The sequence below is a fragment of the Anas platyrhynchos genome, chromosome 4, assembly GCF_047663525.1.
Source record: "Anas platyrhynchos isolate ZD024472 breed Pekin duck chromosome 4, IASCAAS_PekinDuck_T2T, whole genome shotgun sequence".
NCBI classification, from domain to species: Eukaryota; Metazoa; Chordata; class Aves; order Anseriformes; family Anatidae; genus Anas; species Anas platyrhynchos.
In genome coordinates this window covers 50947986-50963302 of record NC_092590.1, presented here as the reverse complement: position 1 = coordinate 50963302, position 15317 = coordinate 50947986, and the positions used below count along the sequence as shown (strand labels likewise).

At 38.2% G+C, this 15317-nt stretch overlaps 1 protein-coding gene across 8 annotated transcripts in view; it reads left to right on the top strand.

Annotated features, from left to right (window-relative positions):
• The window catches only part of TRMT9B (tRNA methyltransferase 9B (putative)), a 116688-nt gene that overhangs the window by 61207 nt on the left and 40164 nt on the right, over positions 1 to 15317 (top strand). For 4 of the 8 annotated variants that reach the window (XM_072037607.1, XM_072037604.1, XM_072037605.1 and 1 more), the window contains one exon: positions 7177 to 7261. The exons of the other annotated variants lie outside the window; for them this stretch is intronic. The gene's annotated coding sequence lies outside the window, so the exon portion shown is untranslated. The remainder of the gene's footprint in view (positions 1 to 7176; positions 7262 to 15317) is intronic. 8 annotated transcript variants of the gene reach the window in all.

Genomic DNA, 15317 nt, shown 5'->3' with positions numbered 1-15317 from the left:
ATCAAACATCTCTCATTTATTAGCTTATACATTCTTCAGAAGAGGATGTGTTTGGTCCTTGCCTAGCACAAAAGGGCTCTTGATCTTAATTAGGCCCTTTGGCTTCTATGGCAATCTGATTTATTAGGGAACAATAGCCTACAAGGCTGTTAAGAATATCAGCATGGACATTTAAAAATGTCATTGATGTCAGTTAATGTTCAGCATGGAAGACTATTATTAGTATGAAGTTAGAAACAAAAGTAGCAAGATGATATTAAGCTTACAAAATGCACTTTGCTTTGGTGGGTAAAGATTTGAATAACATCAAATTACAGTCTGGATTCTCCTGATAACATATTTGTTAGCAACTTAGTAGAAGAGTGTGTGTGTCTAATGTCACTTCTGTTTATCCTTTTCATCACCAGTGACCTGCAAACTCCAAACATATAATCCTTTAGGGCATTCACATTTCAGAATGAAATAATTCTTGATGTTTGGAGTCAGTGATCTGCTTGAGATTTTTCAGCATTCTTTCTCTGTCATAGTGGTAAAATTTCTTCTGATGTTGAGAACAGTAATAATCTGCCTGGTAGTTACTATTAAAAGCAGAAAGCAAACTTTTGTAAGAATTATTTTTTCTTACTACCACCTATTCCAGTTTAGAGATTTAATTAGTCTCTTTGTGAAAATCATTTTCACTATAAAGTACATAATCACAATTCTTCTATGAAGAATTCTGAGCTCAGGATGGCCAGGGTGATACATGTAGCAGGACACTGATCAATATTACTTATGCTTTTTTAGCATCTTCTGCATCACATACTTTCTTCTTTTGTGTCCAGAGTAAAGTGGAAGGAAATAAAATATTTGTGCAATTGCCAGATTGCTAATCAGGACTGACCTACATAGGTTGTGTAAAGTCCCCCATGAGCTTCCTGCTTGTTTGCTACAGCCATTGTCCAGCATTCAGCTTTCAGCCAAGGATGGAGTCAACCGACCCAAGAAATTTTGATAGCAGGTATAGTCAGGGTTGTTGTCATCTACTCTCTGCTCTTTAAGGCTGCATCTAGTATTTTAGAAACTATTATTCAGACAAAGGCAAAATGTTGTCCTTCCATTTATGTGAGCAGCCAAATCCAGTGCTGTTAGGTTCTTATCCTGTGTGCTTTGTTTCTTGTTCTTTAGTAACAGGAAATGTCTAAGATCATTGGCACTGCAGCAGAAAATTCAATTTGAGATGGGCAGCACAGCACTCATAAAGATCAGAGAAAGGAAGCAGCTATATATTACTTAAACGCTAATGATAATATGTAAGCAATAATGGTAAAAAGATTGTTTTTAAATAACAGTTAATCAAATTTTATATATATATATATATATATATTTATTTATATATATGCATATGTCATGCTGCATCCTTACTTGTCACAAGCTGTTGATTGTAAAACTGTGTCCCTTTTTTAAGGTCTTGTCTACATTAAAATACTCTCAGTATTGTTTAAATTACTTCAGTGGGGCTATACAATGCTGTTTGTTAACTCAGGCTAAAAGATTACCTTACATTAAAAATTTGCAAATCCTCCAACAATCTTCACATCGTTTTTCCAGATGGAGAAAAAAGATCTCATATTGCTGACTTAACTTGCCAGTTAAGGTAATTGAGCACAACTGTGCAAAAGACCATGGGATGCCCCCATAGGACAGAAATACTGAAGCTACAATTATTTGTGCAAGACCTTAAAGCAGGAAATCTGTTAACAGACTAGGCATATCCCAGGACTCAGGTGAAGGCATGCTGACAGAATCATTATTCAAATCAGGGTAATCACATTGGGCTGAATTTCCTCATGGTTGGAGGAGCTTCTTTCATCTGCTTTTTTAGTGATCTTGATATTGTCTCTCCTGGTGTGCTGTCCTTAACCCTTTTTTTTTTTTTTCCCCCCCTCCAATTTCTTTTCTCAGTTTTACTCACATCTCTTCTGCCTCAAATCCATCCTGAAACACACTTGTCCAGGGATCAGCCCTTTTTCGGAGAACTCTTTCTGAGTGCTCTTTTTCAATAACTAATATTATGTTTCATTTTGAAAAGGTTCTTTTTTTTCCTTTTTATTTTTTTTCCCCAGCCTTTGACTATTGTCTTTCGTAAGACGGCATTGTATCATTTTAAGAGAACATGAAGTAAATATATTGTACTACATACAACAAATGAGAAAGATCAGCTAATTGGCTGCACTTGTAGGTGAAGTGACACCACATCATTGTGCAGCCCTCTTTTCCTCCCCTTTGCCCCCTCTTTTACTTTCAAAAGTATGTGATTGTGCCCCACGCAAGCATAAATACTATTCTGTGATAGGTATAGCTTGTAAAAGTAGTGTACCTATTCAATAGGAACATACTTCCATACTTAGACCTCTTCAATGACAGCAAGCCAATACAACAAAGACTTAAATTTATGGCTAGGCATCGTTTTCCCGGTTTTAAAGCAGCATTGGGTTGTGCTCAGTACTTGATTTATTTGAACTAGCTTGATGAGGAATGCCCTGTGAAGGATAATTCCGTACTTCTTGTCCTTGTTTTGTTAAATGCATCACCCAAGGGCATATTCAGAAGTCATGTAAATTTGATGATAAGGAATTGGATTCTTTTTTTCCTTAGTGCTCCAGATAAAACAGCTGTGAACATAGAGATGTTATTTCTAATACAGGAAATAAAGAGGAATTTTGATCCTTATGATAAACTAACATAAAAGGAATAAAATATTGTTTAACTGGAGGTTTAGGCAGAATTCGTAACTGCAGGATCTGTATATCTGTTTAACATCGAAGGCTGTCTTGAAAATGGAAGATCCTCTTATAATGACTTTCAACATAGTGAATGAGTTGTTTCTTGCAAAAATCAGAGCCCAACAACAATGGCATTAGCCTAGCACACACCTGAGCACAGCAGCCTAGCTTGGATGTTGCAATGCTCACATACTCATGGGTTGTGTTCCTGTTGGAACAATATTAACTCTGAGAGTAAGTAACTTAAAGTGTTAATTCTGAGAATAAATCACTAAAAGTGCTATTTCATTCAGTCATTTTTTCAGTGTATTCCAAGGTAATCTTCATGGAAGAGTTACAACAGAGAGGTGCACTAAGCTATGAAGGTTAACTATCCAAGCATATTGACATTTAGGACAGCTAAATGTCCCACCTAAAACATTTCCCATCTTTTCCTGGTTGTGGAATACATCCAGTAATTTTCTGATCCAATTAGCTTCCACAAGACTTGTTCTTTAACATCAAATTTTAAGAAAAGTGAAAGGGGGGATTATTAATGATCTTACTTTAAGTAGCTCTAACCATTAGAAGTATTGATGTCATATCCTCAAATTTAATTCATAATAATTTGGCATGCTTTTCAGAAAGTTGTCAGTATGTCACCGAGATTTACTTACCATTGTTTACAAACCAGTTTTATATCCTGAGAGATAAGCATAGTCCTTTTGAGGTGTTGTTTGAGACATCACATTAATATGATTAATGATAAGAGAGCTAATTAATTTTATGCATATTAGGGACATTGTAATTGCTGCCATCTCTTACATAAATTTATGTCAACATGATGGTTACACAGGCGGTATAGCAGGAAAGAGAAATGAGCTCTGTCCAAACTACTAGAGCTCATCTGAGCAATTACATCAACAAATAATGTATTCTTGCAGGTTCAGCTTTTCTTTTCATTCATGAGGAGAAGGAAAAGAGAAGAAGCTTTAAGAGCAATGCTTTGTGTCTGAAGGATACCTGTGACATCCCGGCTTTGGCTAAGATCATTTAGGGGGATTACATGAGATATTTCCAGTGGAGCATTCAGTGGAGACCTGTCATTACTCATTGACTTTTTGACTCTGAAACAGTAACTGCCAGGTGAATGCAATATTTCAGCTTACACAGAATGGTCCAAGTGTGGAATGAGGAGACTAAATGCCAGGATCTCCTGAACACACACTTTTCTCAGTTGGGTGTTGAAGGGAACAATTAATGCATGATGCTTGCCTGGAAGAGGAAAAAATGCCTTCTGTGCCAAGTCCGATGTTTCCCATGATTGGAATGTTCTTGTTAAATACATTCCTGTAGCACCTCTTATTTTGGCTTTAAGAAGTTAATGTATTTCTCCTGCATATATACTCAGAAAAAAAAAAAAAAAAAAAAAAGATGGTTCTTCACTACTTGAGGAGTGATATCAGATGACAGTGTCTATAGATCAAGTCTACTGAGCTCTTCTGAGGCTGTGTAGCAAGAATCAAGGTCACAGAAACACTGGATTGCATCATTGGTTAACACTGACAATTTTTATGGCACGAAATGACAGTGCTGTTCGAGACTAATAGAGTCTCTTACAGGAGAGAAATAAAGAAAAGAAAAATAGAGTATTTTTCAAATTCCTACAACAAATGCACCAAAGTCCCTAGAAACTGCCTTTTTTTGTCAGCAGAGTTTCCACCAGCTGCCAATATGTCTAATGAATGATTTTCTATTACGCACACCAAAGACTGGGCTCCAGAGGTGTCTTTTTAATATTTATACAGAAATGAGTTCATTGTTTCCAAGGCAATTTCCTCTAAATCTCTGTTCAGTCTTCAGGGCCATGCCCTGTAGAATGCTTGGAAAATCCTAGCAGCAAGACTAAGTTCTCAGTGCCAGGAATCCTTTCATGGGGAAAATCTGTCCTGCTTTAGGGAAAGGTATAGAGCTCTCTTTTAGGGGTATAAAATGAGAAGAGAAAACGAACAAGCAAACAAAAAAGCACCAGATGTTGTAGGAATACAGAAAAAGTTCATTAAAATTTCTCAAGATAGAGAGAAACAATGTATTTTCACAGAATTGAATTTGAGCAGTGATATATTTATCTGTGAAGAGAAACGAACCATTCTGGATGAGGAAATTGAGATGTGAGTTGAATTGGCAATTATTCCATGTCTGCTCAAGAATAAATAAGTAAATAATGTATAAACATGCAATTAAAAAACTCCCTCCTGATTTGGGGCCAGTACTATGCTGCTGTCGAAAAGCTAATAGAATAACGGTTGTGGGAAGAGCACCAAGAAAGAAAGGACTGGCAAGTAGCCAGCTAACACGTAGCATTTGTAGTGTTTGTGAGGAAAGACTAAAACTATCTTGTGGGCATTAATCCTAAAGCAGCTGTTACCTTGACAACGGCAGGTAATGGATGGTTGTAGTGTTCATCTCTCCAAATTCACTTTTAACTACTAATAAAAAATTAGAACATCTTGTCTTTTAAACGGTTTAATGTAGCTTCCCAAAGATTTGCTGCTCAAGTGATTAATCTGTTTTCTGTGAGTGACAGTTTTGCAAATACACATGAATTTGGGGAACCTGACACACAGCGAGCTTGTAGGTTTCTCTCTGTGGTATGGACACATTCTGGCCATGCCTGCCTGGTCAGGTGTTTCATGGCATCTTCCATACTGCATGGCAGTAATGCTATATGGCCATGCTGCCTGGCGTCCTGCTGCGAGAAGGCAACCTCATTTAGCGGTGCAGTATTTGACAACAGCATAGTCACACGAACAATGCACCAAAAAGGATGTCATGTTTTAAATTGCTCCTGTCTTGTACTCAGCAGTGGCTATTTCAGTAACCTTTTGTACCGGCTATTGTAGGTCAGCATGGTCTGGCTGGTGAGCTGTTGTCTTTCCCTCAGAGGAGATAGGGAATGGCCATTCTGGCATTTCGTGCTACCCTAAAAGCTGACCACTTCCTCCTGTTACTGCTGGTCACCCAGCCTGTGCGGGTTTCTGGCACTACTTGTGCAGGTGTGCAGCCTAACCCAGACTTGGATAACACCTTCAAGCACTGTGGAAGAAGTCCCCAAATTGTAATTTGGGCCATGCCAATTGAGTAAATGTTTGTGCCTTACAAATGTTCTTGGTCGTTCTTAATGATGACAGGGCTTAAATAAATATAATAGTGGAAGCTGATCCTTGAAGTAGTCTTCAATGGATTCCTGGGGAATTCAAGGTTAGCTATAATCTCCCACTGGCATTACAAACTAATATTTTCAGATAAGTAGAAGTTTATAGTCAGTATATAGGCCCCTGAAAATGAACTGGACTTTCAAAGTTCCTTAGGATTTCCGTGTGTTTTTTCAGTTCATTTGTTCACTGCAAAAGCAAAAGAAGCTTGGCAATAGAGATTGGGTTTTGATAAAGAACTCATAAAGAAGGCCAGTTATACAAATAACCATTTGGGCCTTTTAGTAGATTTTCCTTTATGGAAAATATTTGTTAAATCATATATTTATTTCTATCACACTCTAATATATATTCTGATGTTTATCTTCTGTAGCACAGAGGTGTTATGTTTTCATCAGATGTACATCCAGTTACTTAGCAATAGAATTCAATGTTTTCCATATTAATAGCATTGTTGGAGAGTGAGAACAGTCCTTTGCCAGAGCTATTAAGGCAGCCCTGGAAGCTGCTGCTATTTTTACATATGAGAGATAAACAGAGAAAAGTTTAATATTGATACTGAGAATTTTATTCTGATCCATAGCACCTTATCTCTGGCTGCTGTGATGTCTGGCATAGCCTCAGGGTATGAGCTCTACAGAGCTGTTCTCAGAAAATTATGCAACCACTTGCTCAGTTCCGGTAATTCTGGCTTTTGTCCAGGATATATTAGCTTTTTAGGTTTTGTTGTATTTTGTGTGTGTATGTGCATGCATATTTAAATTTTTGTTGTAGAAAAACTTTGGCAATTCCCCTCTTTTTACCAACGTGAGAAAAATATTCAGGGTGTAGGCCCGTAAGATTATTAAAAAGCTCAAGTCTGAGTCTTGGCAATGAAATGAAATTGTGTAACTAAACACTACTGACATATTCACCAGTTTGTTTTGTTCCTCTAAGACTTTGCACAGCAGCAGAAAGGCTTTGATATCCTTTGTATATTTAATACCACAGCTGTTAATAGTTATAAGAACACAATGCAGGGGGGGAGGGTATCCAAAATGACCAACCAAAAATCCAGCAGTGTTTCAGGATGACCCTCAGAAGAATCAGCAGGGAAGCTGCTTCTCTCTGCCCTCCTCCTTCACTCAAGGGAGCATCTGCCTGCCACTCAGCAACTCAGCAACTTTTATCTGGTCTTCCAGGTCTACTAGTGATCTGATTTGCTTTCTTTCCTGTAGATCGGAGATTCTGACTAGATGGGTGATGCCAGCGTCTGTGGGGAGGAATGGAGAACCTGCACATATGCTGAATGTCAGCTTGAAGGCAAGTAGGACAGAAAACAGCAAGCTTTATCCTGTGTCATAGCAGGTGCTGACAAGGTTAATGCAGTTAAGTTACGTACGGTTATACACAATTAGTGATATTACATCACATCTTTAGATACAGAGCAACAGGGGGAAGATCTCTTCCTCTGTGTTACAATCCAGTAGAATCTGTGTAACACTTAACAATTTCTTTTATAAGCAAAAGAATTGGGGAAGTAGTTACAGTATTCCCACTAGCCTTAATTCAAGATGGAAATAAAGAGAATTATCATCACCTACTCTGTCAGGTCACTGCAGAAGGCTCTTTGGCACTCCAGCGAGAGCAGTTCGGTTGCCAGGAGACGATAAGTTAATTTTGGAAGGTAATGCCCTCTGAGCAAGTAATGCCATCGTTCTAGATCAGAGCAGAATCTAATGCTCTGTAGTCACAAGCTTGCCTTCTAAAAGGATTTGCCCCTCTATCTTACTGGGAATAAGCAAAGTGTGCTGCTGAATTGTCTATTGCTAGCAAAATAAAATCCTGAACCGTAAAATTTTAGGGCATTGTTAAATACTCAGCATAAAATTAATGCTCCAGCAGGCTCATTGAGGTTAGGCCATCTGTTAACTATGCAGGTACATATGTCAAAAGACAGATTGCCAAAACTACGTCCCATGACCTTAAAATAAGAGGGAGACCAACAAAATGTTACAAGGACAAATTCAAGGGAAGTCTTCAACTATGTGTGTAGCATTAATTTCACAATATTGGGCGTGGTAGCTAAAAGCTTTTGGGACACTAAATATTTACTGGTGCTGTAAAATGACAGGCACATGGACTGCAGTGGTCAGCACGTGGTCAGCTCTGATGTTGAATGTTTTTGACTTACATTTAAAAATTGCATAGAAAACCTTTTGTAGGATATATGTACTTCTTGGTTTGTCTTTAGACAAATTCTGTACCTTCTTACATGTTTTTTAGCATGAGTGGGAAAATTAGAGAGGGAAAATTAGAGGATTTTATGATAGTCCTGAAAAGGAACAAAGTTGTTTGTCTGTGTGCATGTATTTCTTTTCCTTAGTCACCTCTTATTACATTCTGGACTGTGGTATGCAAAGTGGTAATAGAGGAAGGGAGATCTAGAGAAGATATAAGTGATTACTTTTTTATAAGTACAGTGCTTTTCATCTGAAAGTTCACTGTAGACAGGAAGCGCTCTTATGCAGATTTTACAGATGGGAAAACTGAGGCACAGACCAATTGCCATGAGTTGCCAAGTTACCTATCTCACAAGTGGCCTACTAATACAGCTCCCCTCCAGAGTATCAATCCAGTGTTTCTACTGGCATTTTCTCCAGATGCTGGTGCATATATCAAATCCAAGATGTGGAAAGATTTCTGAAGTAAAAAGCCTCACCACTTTCATGAGATGTAGAGAAGGGGAAAGATAAGATTCAGTCCCTCCTTGCTCTGCTCTGTTGAGATATGCAACGTAGGAGAAGGAGACAGAAGAAGGAAAAGAAGGAAAGAGAATGAGGATAATGGGAGAAAAGAGTGGCAGGAAAACAAAAAAGGCAAAACAAAGATAAATAGAAATGGGAGAATGGTTTTAAAAGGTAAAGAGGAAGAGACTATGAATTTGGGGGTTAGTGGAACAAGCAAAAATTATCTTTTGAAATGGAACTGTAAGTCCAAAAACATTCTTTTCCTTGACGAGCCTGACTGAATTTAAGAAGAGATTGGACTGTGCACTTAGTCACATGGTCTGAACTTTTGAGTAGACCTGTGAGGTGTCAAGAGTTGGACTTGATGATCCTTAAGGGTCCCTTCCAACTCAGGATATTCTATGATTCTATTCTATTCTATGATTACCTGCAAGCATTGCAGGAGAACAGAGACTAACTTCCTCCTCCTGCTTATCTGCACTCCATTTTTTTCCATTTTATGTATTGATGCTCTTAGCAAAAGCCAATACCTTGTATTTTAGCCTTACTTTTAGGTTACCCCATTTTCTTAAAGTTTGCTAAAAGCCTAAGGCAACAAAATCTAAACCACAGTCTGCTTTTCATGTCATTCCTGCTTTTCTACAATGTGACAAAGCTGCATATTTAAAAATACCTCTCAGAATACATCTCTTCAAAGCTACTTCACCCAACTTTGTTAGTCTGCCCTGATACAATTTTTCTTCAAAATAAAATGGTTTGGGATTTCATTGGCAGTCTATAATTTTGTATAATTTCATACTGTCTTTTCAGTCTGAAAAGTGGGACAGAAATGGATCCATTGTTACTTGTAAATCAAAACATTATCAGCTGTGACAAGTTCATAAAGCAGGAGAAAAGCCTGAAATAAAATTCCATAAGACTGAAAATCATCTTATCTATCTATTTATCTCTTTATTTATTTATTTAAATTCCAGCTATTGCTATGCTCTTCCAATGGTAAATCTTGTAGAGTTTCTAGGAAAAAACAAACAAACAAAAAAACCCACAAATGCACACAGAAAAGAGTAGAATCAATAAGTCAATTCGAGGTCACTGGAATAAATGGGAGTAAATTGAAAAAGTATTTTCATGACATAAAACTCAAAATGTAGTAATAATTGTGGTAGTGATCATCTACAAATAGGAGTTTTCATGTTGCCTGACTAAAGCCTAATAACATTGAATAGGAAAATGCAGGAAGGATGAGAGAAACAGGGATGGCTGAAGGAGTCCTAGCGTGCAGATCAGTGGAAACAGAGCATCTTGCATCAGCTACTAGCTAAAGACCATCAAAGGAGATGGTCTTCTAGGAAGAAAATCTCCTCGAAAGCCATGCAAAATGAACAGAGCAATTGCCTAAAACAGACTATGGGACTTGCTGTGGGATGTAGGGGGAGAGAATGTATGGGTGACATAAAACATACATTTTATGGCAATTGTAGGAATGTGTGAAACATCGTTGGGGTTGTTTAGGGTAAAGATTGAATGTACGGGAAGCGAGTGCTCAAGGTGGGCTGCAGAGGAACAAATGCAGTAAATGGGAGAGAAAATGACATCTAATGGGACAGTCAAGTGGGCAGGTGCTCTGTAGGCATGTCTGACTGAGCCCTGGACTTGACCACCTCAGTCTGACCTAACTTCTCATTGATCTTATTGCGAACTGTCTCCTTTATGTGTGCGCTCTCTGTCCTGTGTGCACACACACTAGGGAGCTGCATGCTGAACCAGCCAGCAGGTAGGAGCAGAGGTCTGACTGCCAGCTGCTGGGGTGGCACCGGGACCAGCAGCTGGGGAGACTGGGATCCGGGCCTCAGGAGATGCAGTCTGAGTGCCTCCAGCAGTGACCTCACATCTGGTGGGCTGGGATAGGAGACATCCCCTGGATCACGAAGCTTGCTGGCTTCAGCTACCTCTAGCAGCAACCAGTACTGAATTGCTTTTGTTCCTGTTGTGTTTCCTTAAAGGTAATAGACCACTCAATGTTATCATCAATGATACGCAAATCAATACTCATGAAACTAGCAGATATCACAATAATTAGTGTAAAACAGTCTTAATTATTTTCTCAAGAGGGCTATTCAAGAAAAATAAACATTTCATGTAACAAAATGCAAGATAATATAGTTAGGCACAAACAGTACTGACCTTCTCTAGGCCATGACAGTGTGAAAAATAGTAACACTTAAAAAGATGTAGTAGAAAAGCAATACAATGAATGCTTCAATTCTGATGCTGTAGAAAAAGACTACTAGTAGTTTTGGAGTAGTAAACTAGTGAGTAGGAGTAGAAAGGTGATATGACTTCTGTGTGTGACATTTGTTACTTCCCACAAATGAAAGAGGGATTTGAATTCTGTGTAATGAGTCTTAGTCATGAACGCTTCTTCCTGAAGACTATTCATACTGGAGCACTTACATCCAGCCTCTCTTCTACCTACTTAATGTTGCTGAATTATGTTATCTTAATATCCCATTGCATCTAATCTACTGCACATACATTATTTTGTTTCTTTGCCACACATTTTAGCACATTTTCAAGTAGGTAAAGTCAACAAGTCTACCTGACACGTAAAACAATTGTAAACTGATAACAGAATTACAGTGTTTACACAGGGAAAAAGTAGTAAGGCCCCAGGGAAGAACTGCAAAAATTATTTGAAAATTAGAGAAAATGTTTTATAATAGAGTAATTAAGGAACTTAAGGTAACTGAGAGGTGACTTGATTATGGCACATAACTGCCAGGAAATATCATCAGGTAGTAATACACTCTTCCAATCTAAAAAAAAATAGCATCACAAAAGCCATCATCTGTGAATGTGAACTAAGCAAAGCTGTAATCAGATGTACAATTAGATTTCCACTAGTGTTGATGATAAACTGTTGGAAAAACTGGATGCTTCATGACGTAGGAGACTTGTGAAACATGAGTAACTGGGCTTCCTAGAAAAGTAGAGACAGAATTATTTAGGTTGTGACTTACACAAAGGTGAGATTGGATACAGACTGGTGTCTAAAGACTATGTCATAAAATATTTCTAAGGGTGTTTTAAAGGTGAACTTATTTAGGAGTGCTGATAGACGCTAAGTTTACATGGACCTCCAACAAGAGTTGATGATGGACTTAGAGGTGACTTGCAAAGGATTTTGTTTTGAAATAGAAATTTTCTCTCTGTTTTTTTTTTTTGTGTTTTGTTTTGTTTTTGTTTTTGTTTTTGAGGGGGGTGGGGGGAGCTTTTAAGTTGAGAATAGGGAATTGCATGATAAATGGTGTTACGAATTGTGCTCTGTATAAAACAATCCAATCCTAGGTTTCTGGTACAGCCTCTTGGCTAGCGCAGCTATCATCAACTCTCACATTTGAACAGAAGCCCAGGACTTGTGATACTATAACAAAATACTCATGGTGTTCTAATGTTAAAGGGATATTAGCTAAACCTCTCAGTTTTTCAGTTCTTTCCTTTCGACTCTTGTATCTCCATTATTTCTCCAACTGACAAAGCCATCAGTCGGTGGCTTCCACAGAAAACCAGTTTCTAAACCTCAAATGCTGTAGATTTGCATTGCAGATGCAGTTCACTTTTGTCAGATAATGACCCTTCCAAGCTAAAAATAATTATCAGTCCTTACTTATATTTGATACAATTTCCACTACTGTTATTCAAAACATGTTTAGAAATATTGTTGATCTCAGTGTAAGGGCTGTGCAGTCTGCGAGAATTTTACCAAAATGTATATTATTCTAATATACATTCTGGATATTAACCTATTTTAGAGAAAAGTTATAAACCTGACAAGTGTCAGGAAAGTCTCCAAATTCCAATCTGGTCATGGAACCATTCGTTTTACACCAGTCAAGGACCTCTGGTAGGACTGAGTGATCCCTCAATTTAAATTGGCATTTGTCACTGACACTTGCAGTGTCCAGAAGCATTCTGTTCATTAAATTTCTCCTTGGAAGTCTGCTGAAAGTTAGCTCAATCATTAAGCTGTTCACAAAAAATCAAACATTATTCTGGGTTCTACTTGATGATTTTTGTATTTATAGGTATCATCAATATTATCACACATAAAAATTAAAAACTTTCAGAGAAGCGTTGAGGATTTCAAGGATTTATGATGATTATCAAAGACTCTTAGGTACATCGATGAAAATAACTGAATCATTTTGCCAGTAAAGGATCTGAAGACAATTAACTTTCTGTCAGCTGCAGTACAGAGAAACTGCTGTGCACTGGGTGTCTCTTGATAGTTTTTGTTATGGAATTCAAGGGCTTTTAAAGCGACAGCAGCTCAGCAACATTTATTCATCTACAGTTCAGAACATGCATTTGCATAAATTGTATTGGGTATTATGGCAAAGGAAAAATACCTGTGGATCAGACATAGAGACTTTTTCCCTCAGAAGGTAAATTCTTAATTAACCTCACAGATGGAACAGAAGCAGTGGAAGGTCTGACTCTAGCCCACTGGTCTCAGTGCAGTTCTCTCTGCTTTACAGTGGGGTATGTAGAGATTCAGGTGCTGTACGCACAGGAGCAATTCACAGGAATTGAGACATTAGGCTTCATTTCTTCTCAGTACTTGGGGGCCTAAGGGAACCATGTGAGTATAACGAGAACAAAGACCCTAGATAATTCTGAGGTGCTTCAATATCTCCTTTCCAGAAGGTTTATTTGTTTTATTAAAGTAGATACGCTATGTAATTTAGTTGATAATAGTGGCACTGAGCCCTGAAATTAAGCAGCAGGGCTAAGGGAGGGCTTTGAGGCAAAACATTTTTCATGCTTGTAAGTAGACATCAGAAACACCCTCTTCCTTTGAAATCTCTTAAGGATTGCCATCTAAAAGGGAATTTTATATAACTGACTAGAATATTGGGTATTTTCAAAGCTCATGTGGGAGAATTGCAGTAATGTAAGAACCACTAACTTTAATATTCTTGTATTTGTAATTATTGTGCAAGAATCACCTCTTCCCCTGAGCAGGCAGCAGTAATCATGATGCACCCCTTAGAAATAAATCAAAAGGTTTCTTAGTGAATATCACCTGCAGCAGTGGGTCTAATGACTCATTTTCACAATATTCTTACTGTCTTCTTGTAATATCATTTCTATTTTCCAGAACAGTGAAGATAAGTCATGGAGGAATTGTCCTCTAATCATGTGAACAGCCACTCACACAGCTGCTTAACAAGGATTTTAGCAGGAGATGCTTATTCACTGTGACGTCTCACCCAATAAACTGGGATTCTGCAAAACGTACACACATGAAAATCTTCATGCACGTGGGTTGCTTCACTTGCACAGTGACTATTATTCAACAATTAGAGAGCCAAGATCACGAATGGAACTTTCTATTTCTTTAAAGTTGGTAGTTTTTTCCTCAGGGTGGGTAGTGGTGACTTCAGGGGTTTTGAAGAAGAACAGAGAGTAAATCTAAACATTTAAAGTTTAATTCTGCTCCTTCCTTAATATCTTCAAGTACAAAAAGCAGCAAAGTGTCTGTTGATCTATTTTGACTTCGGAATTTAGTGTTTTTCTCTAAATGCAGCATTGTGTCCATACAGTAGCACTGCAATACATTTATCAGGAGCGTAGTGATGTCTCAGAGAGTGGAAATGAATCTGATGCTTCCTACCCACTTCTTGAATGAAGGCGTTCTGAAGCCTCCCATAGTGTTTCATTTCAATCTGCGAGTTCCCTCCCTTTGACTGGGAGTCTTTTCTTGGATCAGTGGGAGGAAACACAGTACTGTGTGACATACACATTTCTGAGAGAGGTCATGAGAGCCTACTATCTGTGTATGAGTGAGTCTAGACACAAGCTGAAATGGGACCCGAATCCCATAAGGTAGCCCGAGGCCATTTATATTTTTTGTAAAGAACCTATACATCAGAAACGTGTGACAGGAGGGATCTGGGATGACATGATGCGTTATAACTGATTGTTATTCATTGGTAGATTGGCTTGCAGTGTATCTGTGGAAGTGCTTAAGCTGAGATAATTATCACAGGAATACAACTGTTCTGCTTTGCTTCAAGGTACAGCTCATCTGGAGCAGAGCAGATGCTTTCAGCTGGAGCAGAGCCTGAGCTGTGAGGTACAGCTGGATGCTAGCTGGCTCCATGCTAGTCAGACATCTTCTCAAAACCAGAGACACAAAGATGTCTTAAAACGAGCTCAGCTTGGCTCCAGTTGAGACCCTGTTGCCCCTGGGTTTCTTTACATTTTTAAAGACTGGAGAAAGTGCAGGTAAGGGACTAGGTGAGCACTGAGGCTCAAATACACAGCTGTTATATGTTTTTCTTGCTGCTTGTCTTGAGCATTGCCAAGTTTTCTTCAGGACTTTCACTAAACCCCTAGGGTATGTTGTAAACAAACCTTTGATAATAACCTGTTAGTAACTCCCAGCCAAATTCCAAAGGGAGAGAACCACAGGATTTCTTAAAATCAAAATAGTGCACAGAGAACAGGATGAAATATTGTAAAAAGCCTTTTGAATACTATAAAGAACTTTAAGATAAAATCCACAGCCAAACTGGCATCTTTCCTGCTATGACATATTTTCATAAAAGAATTGAATTGTAGTC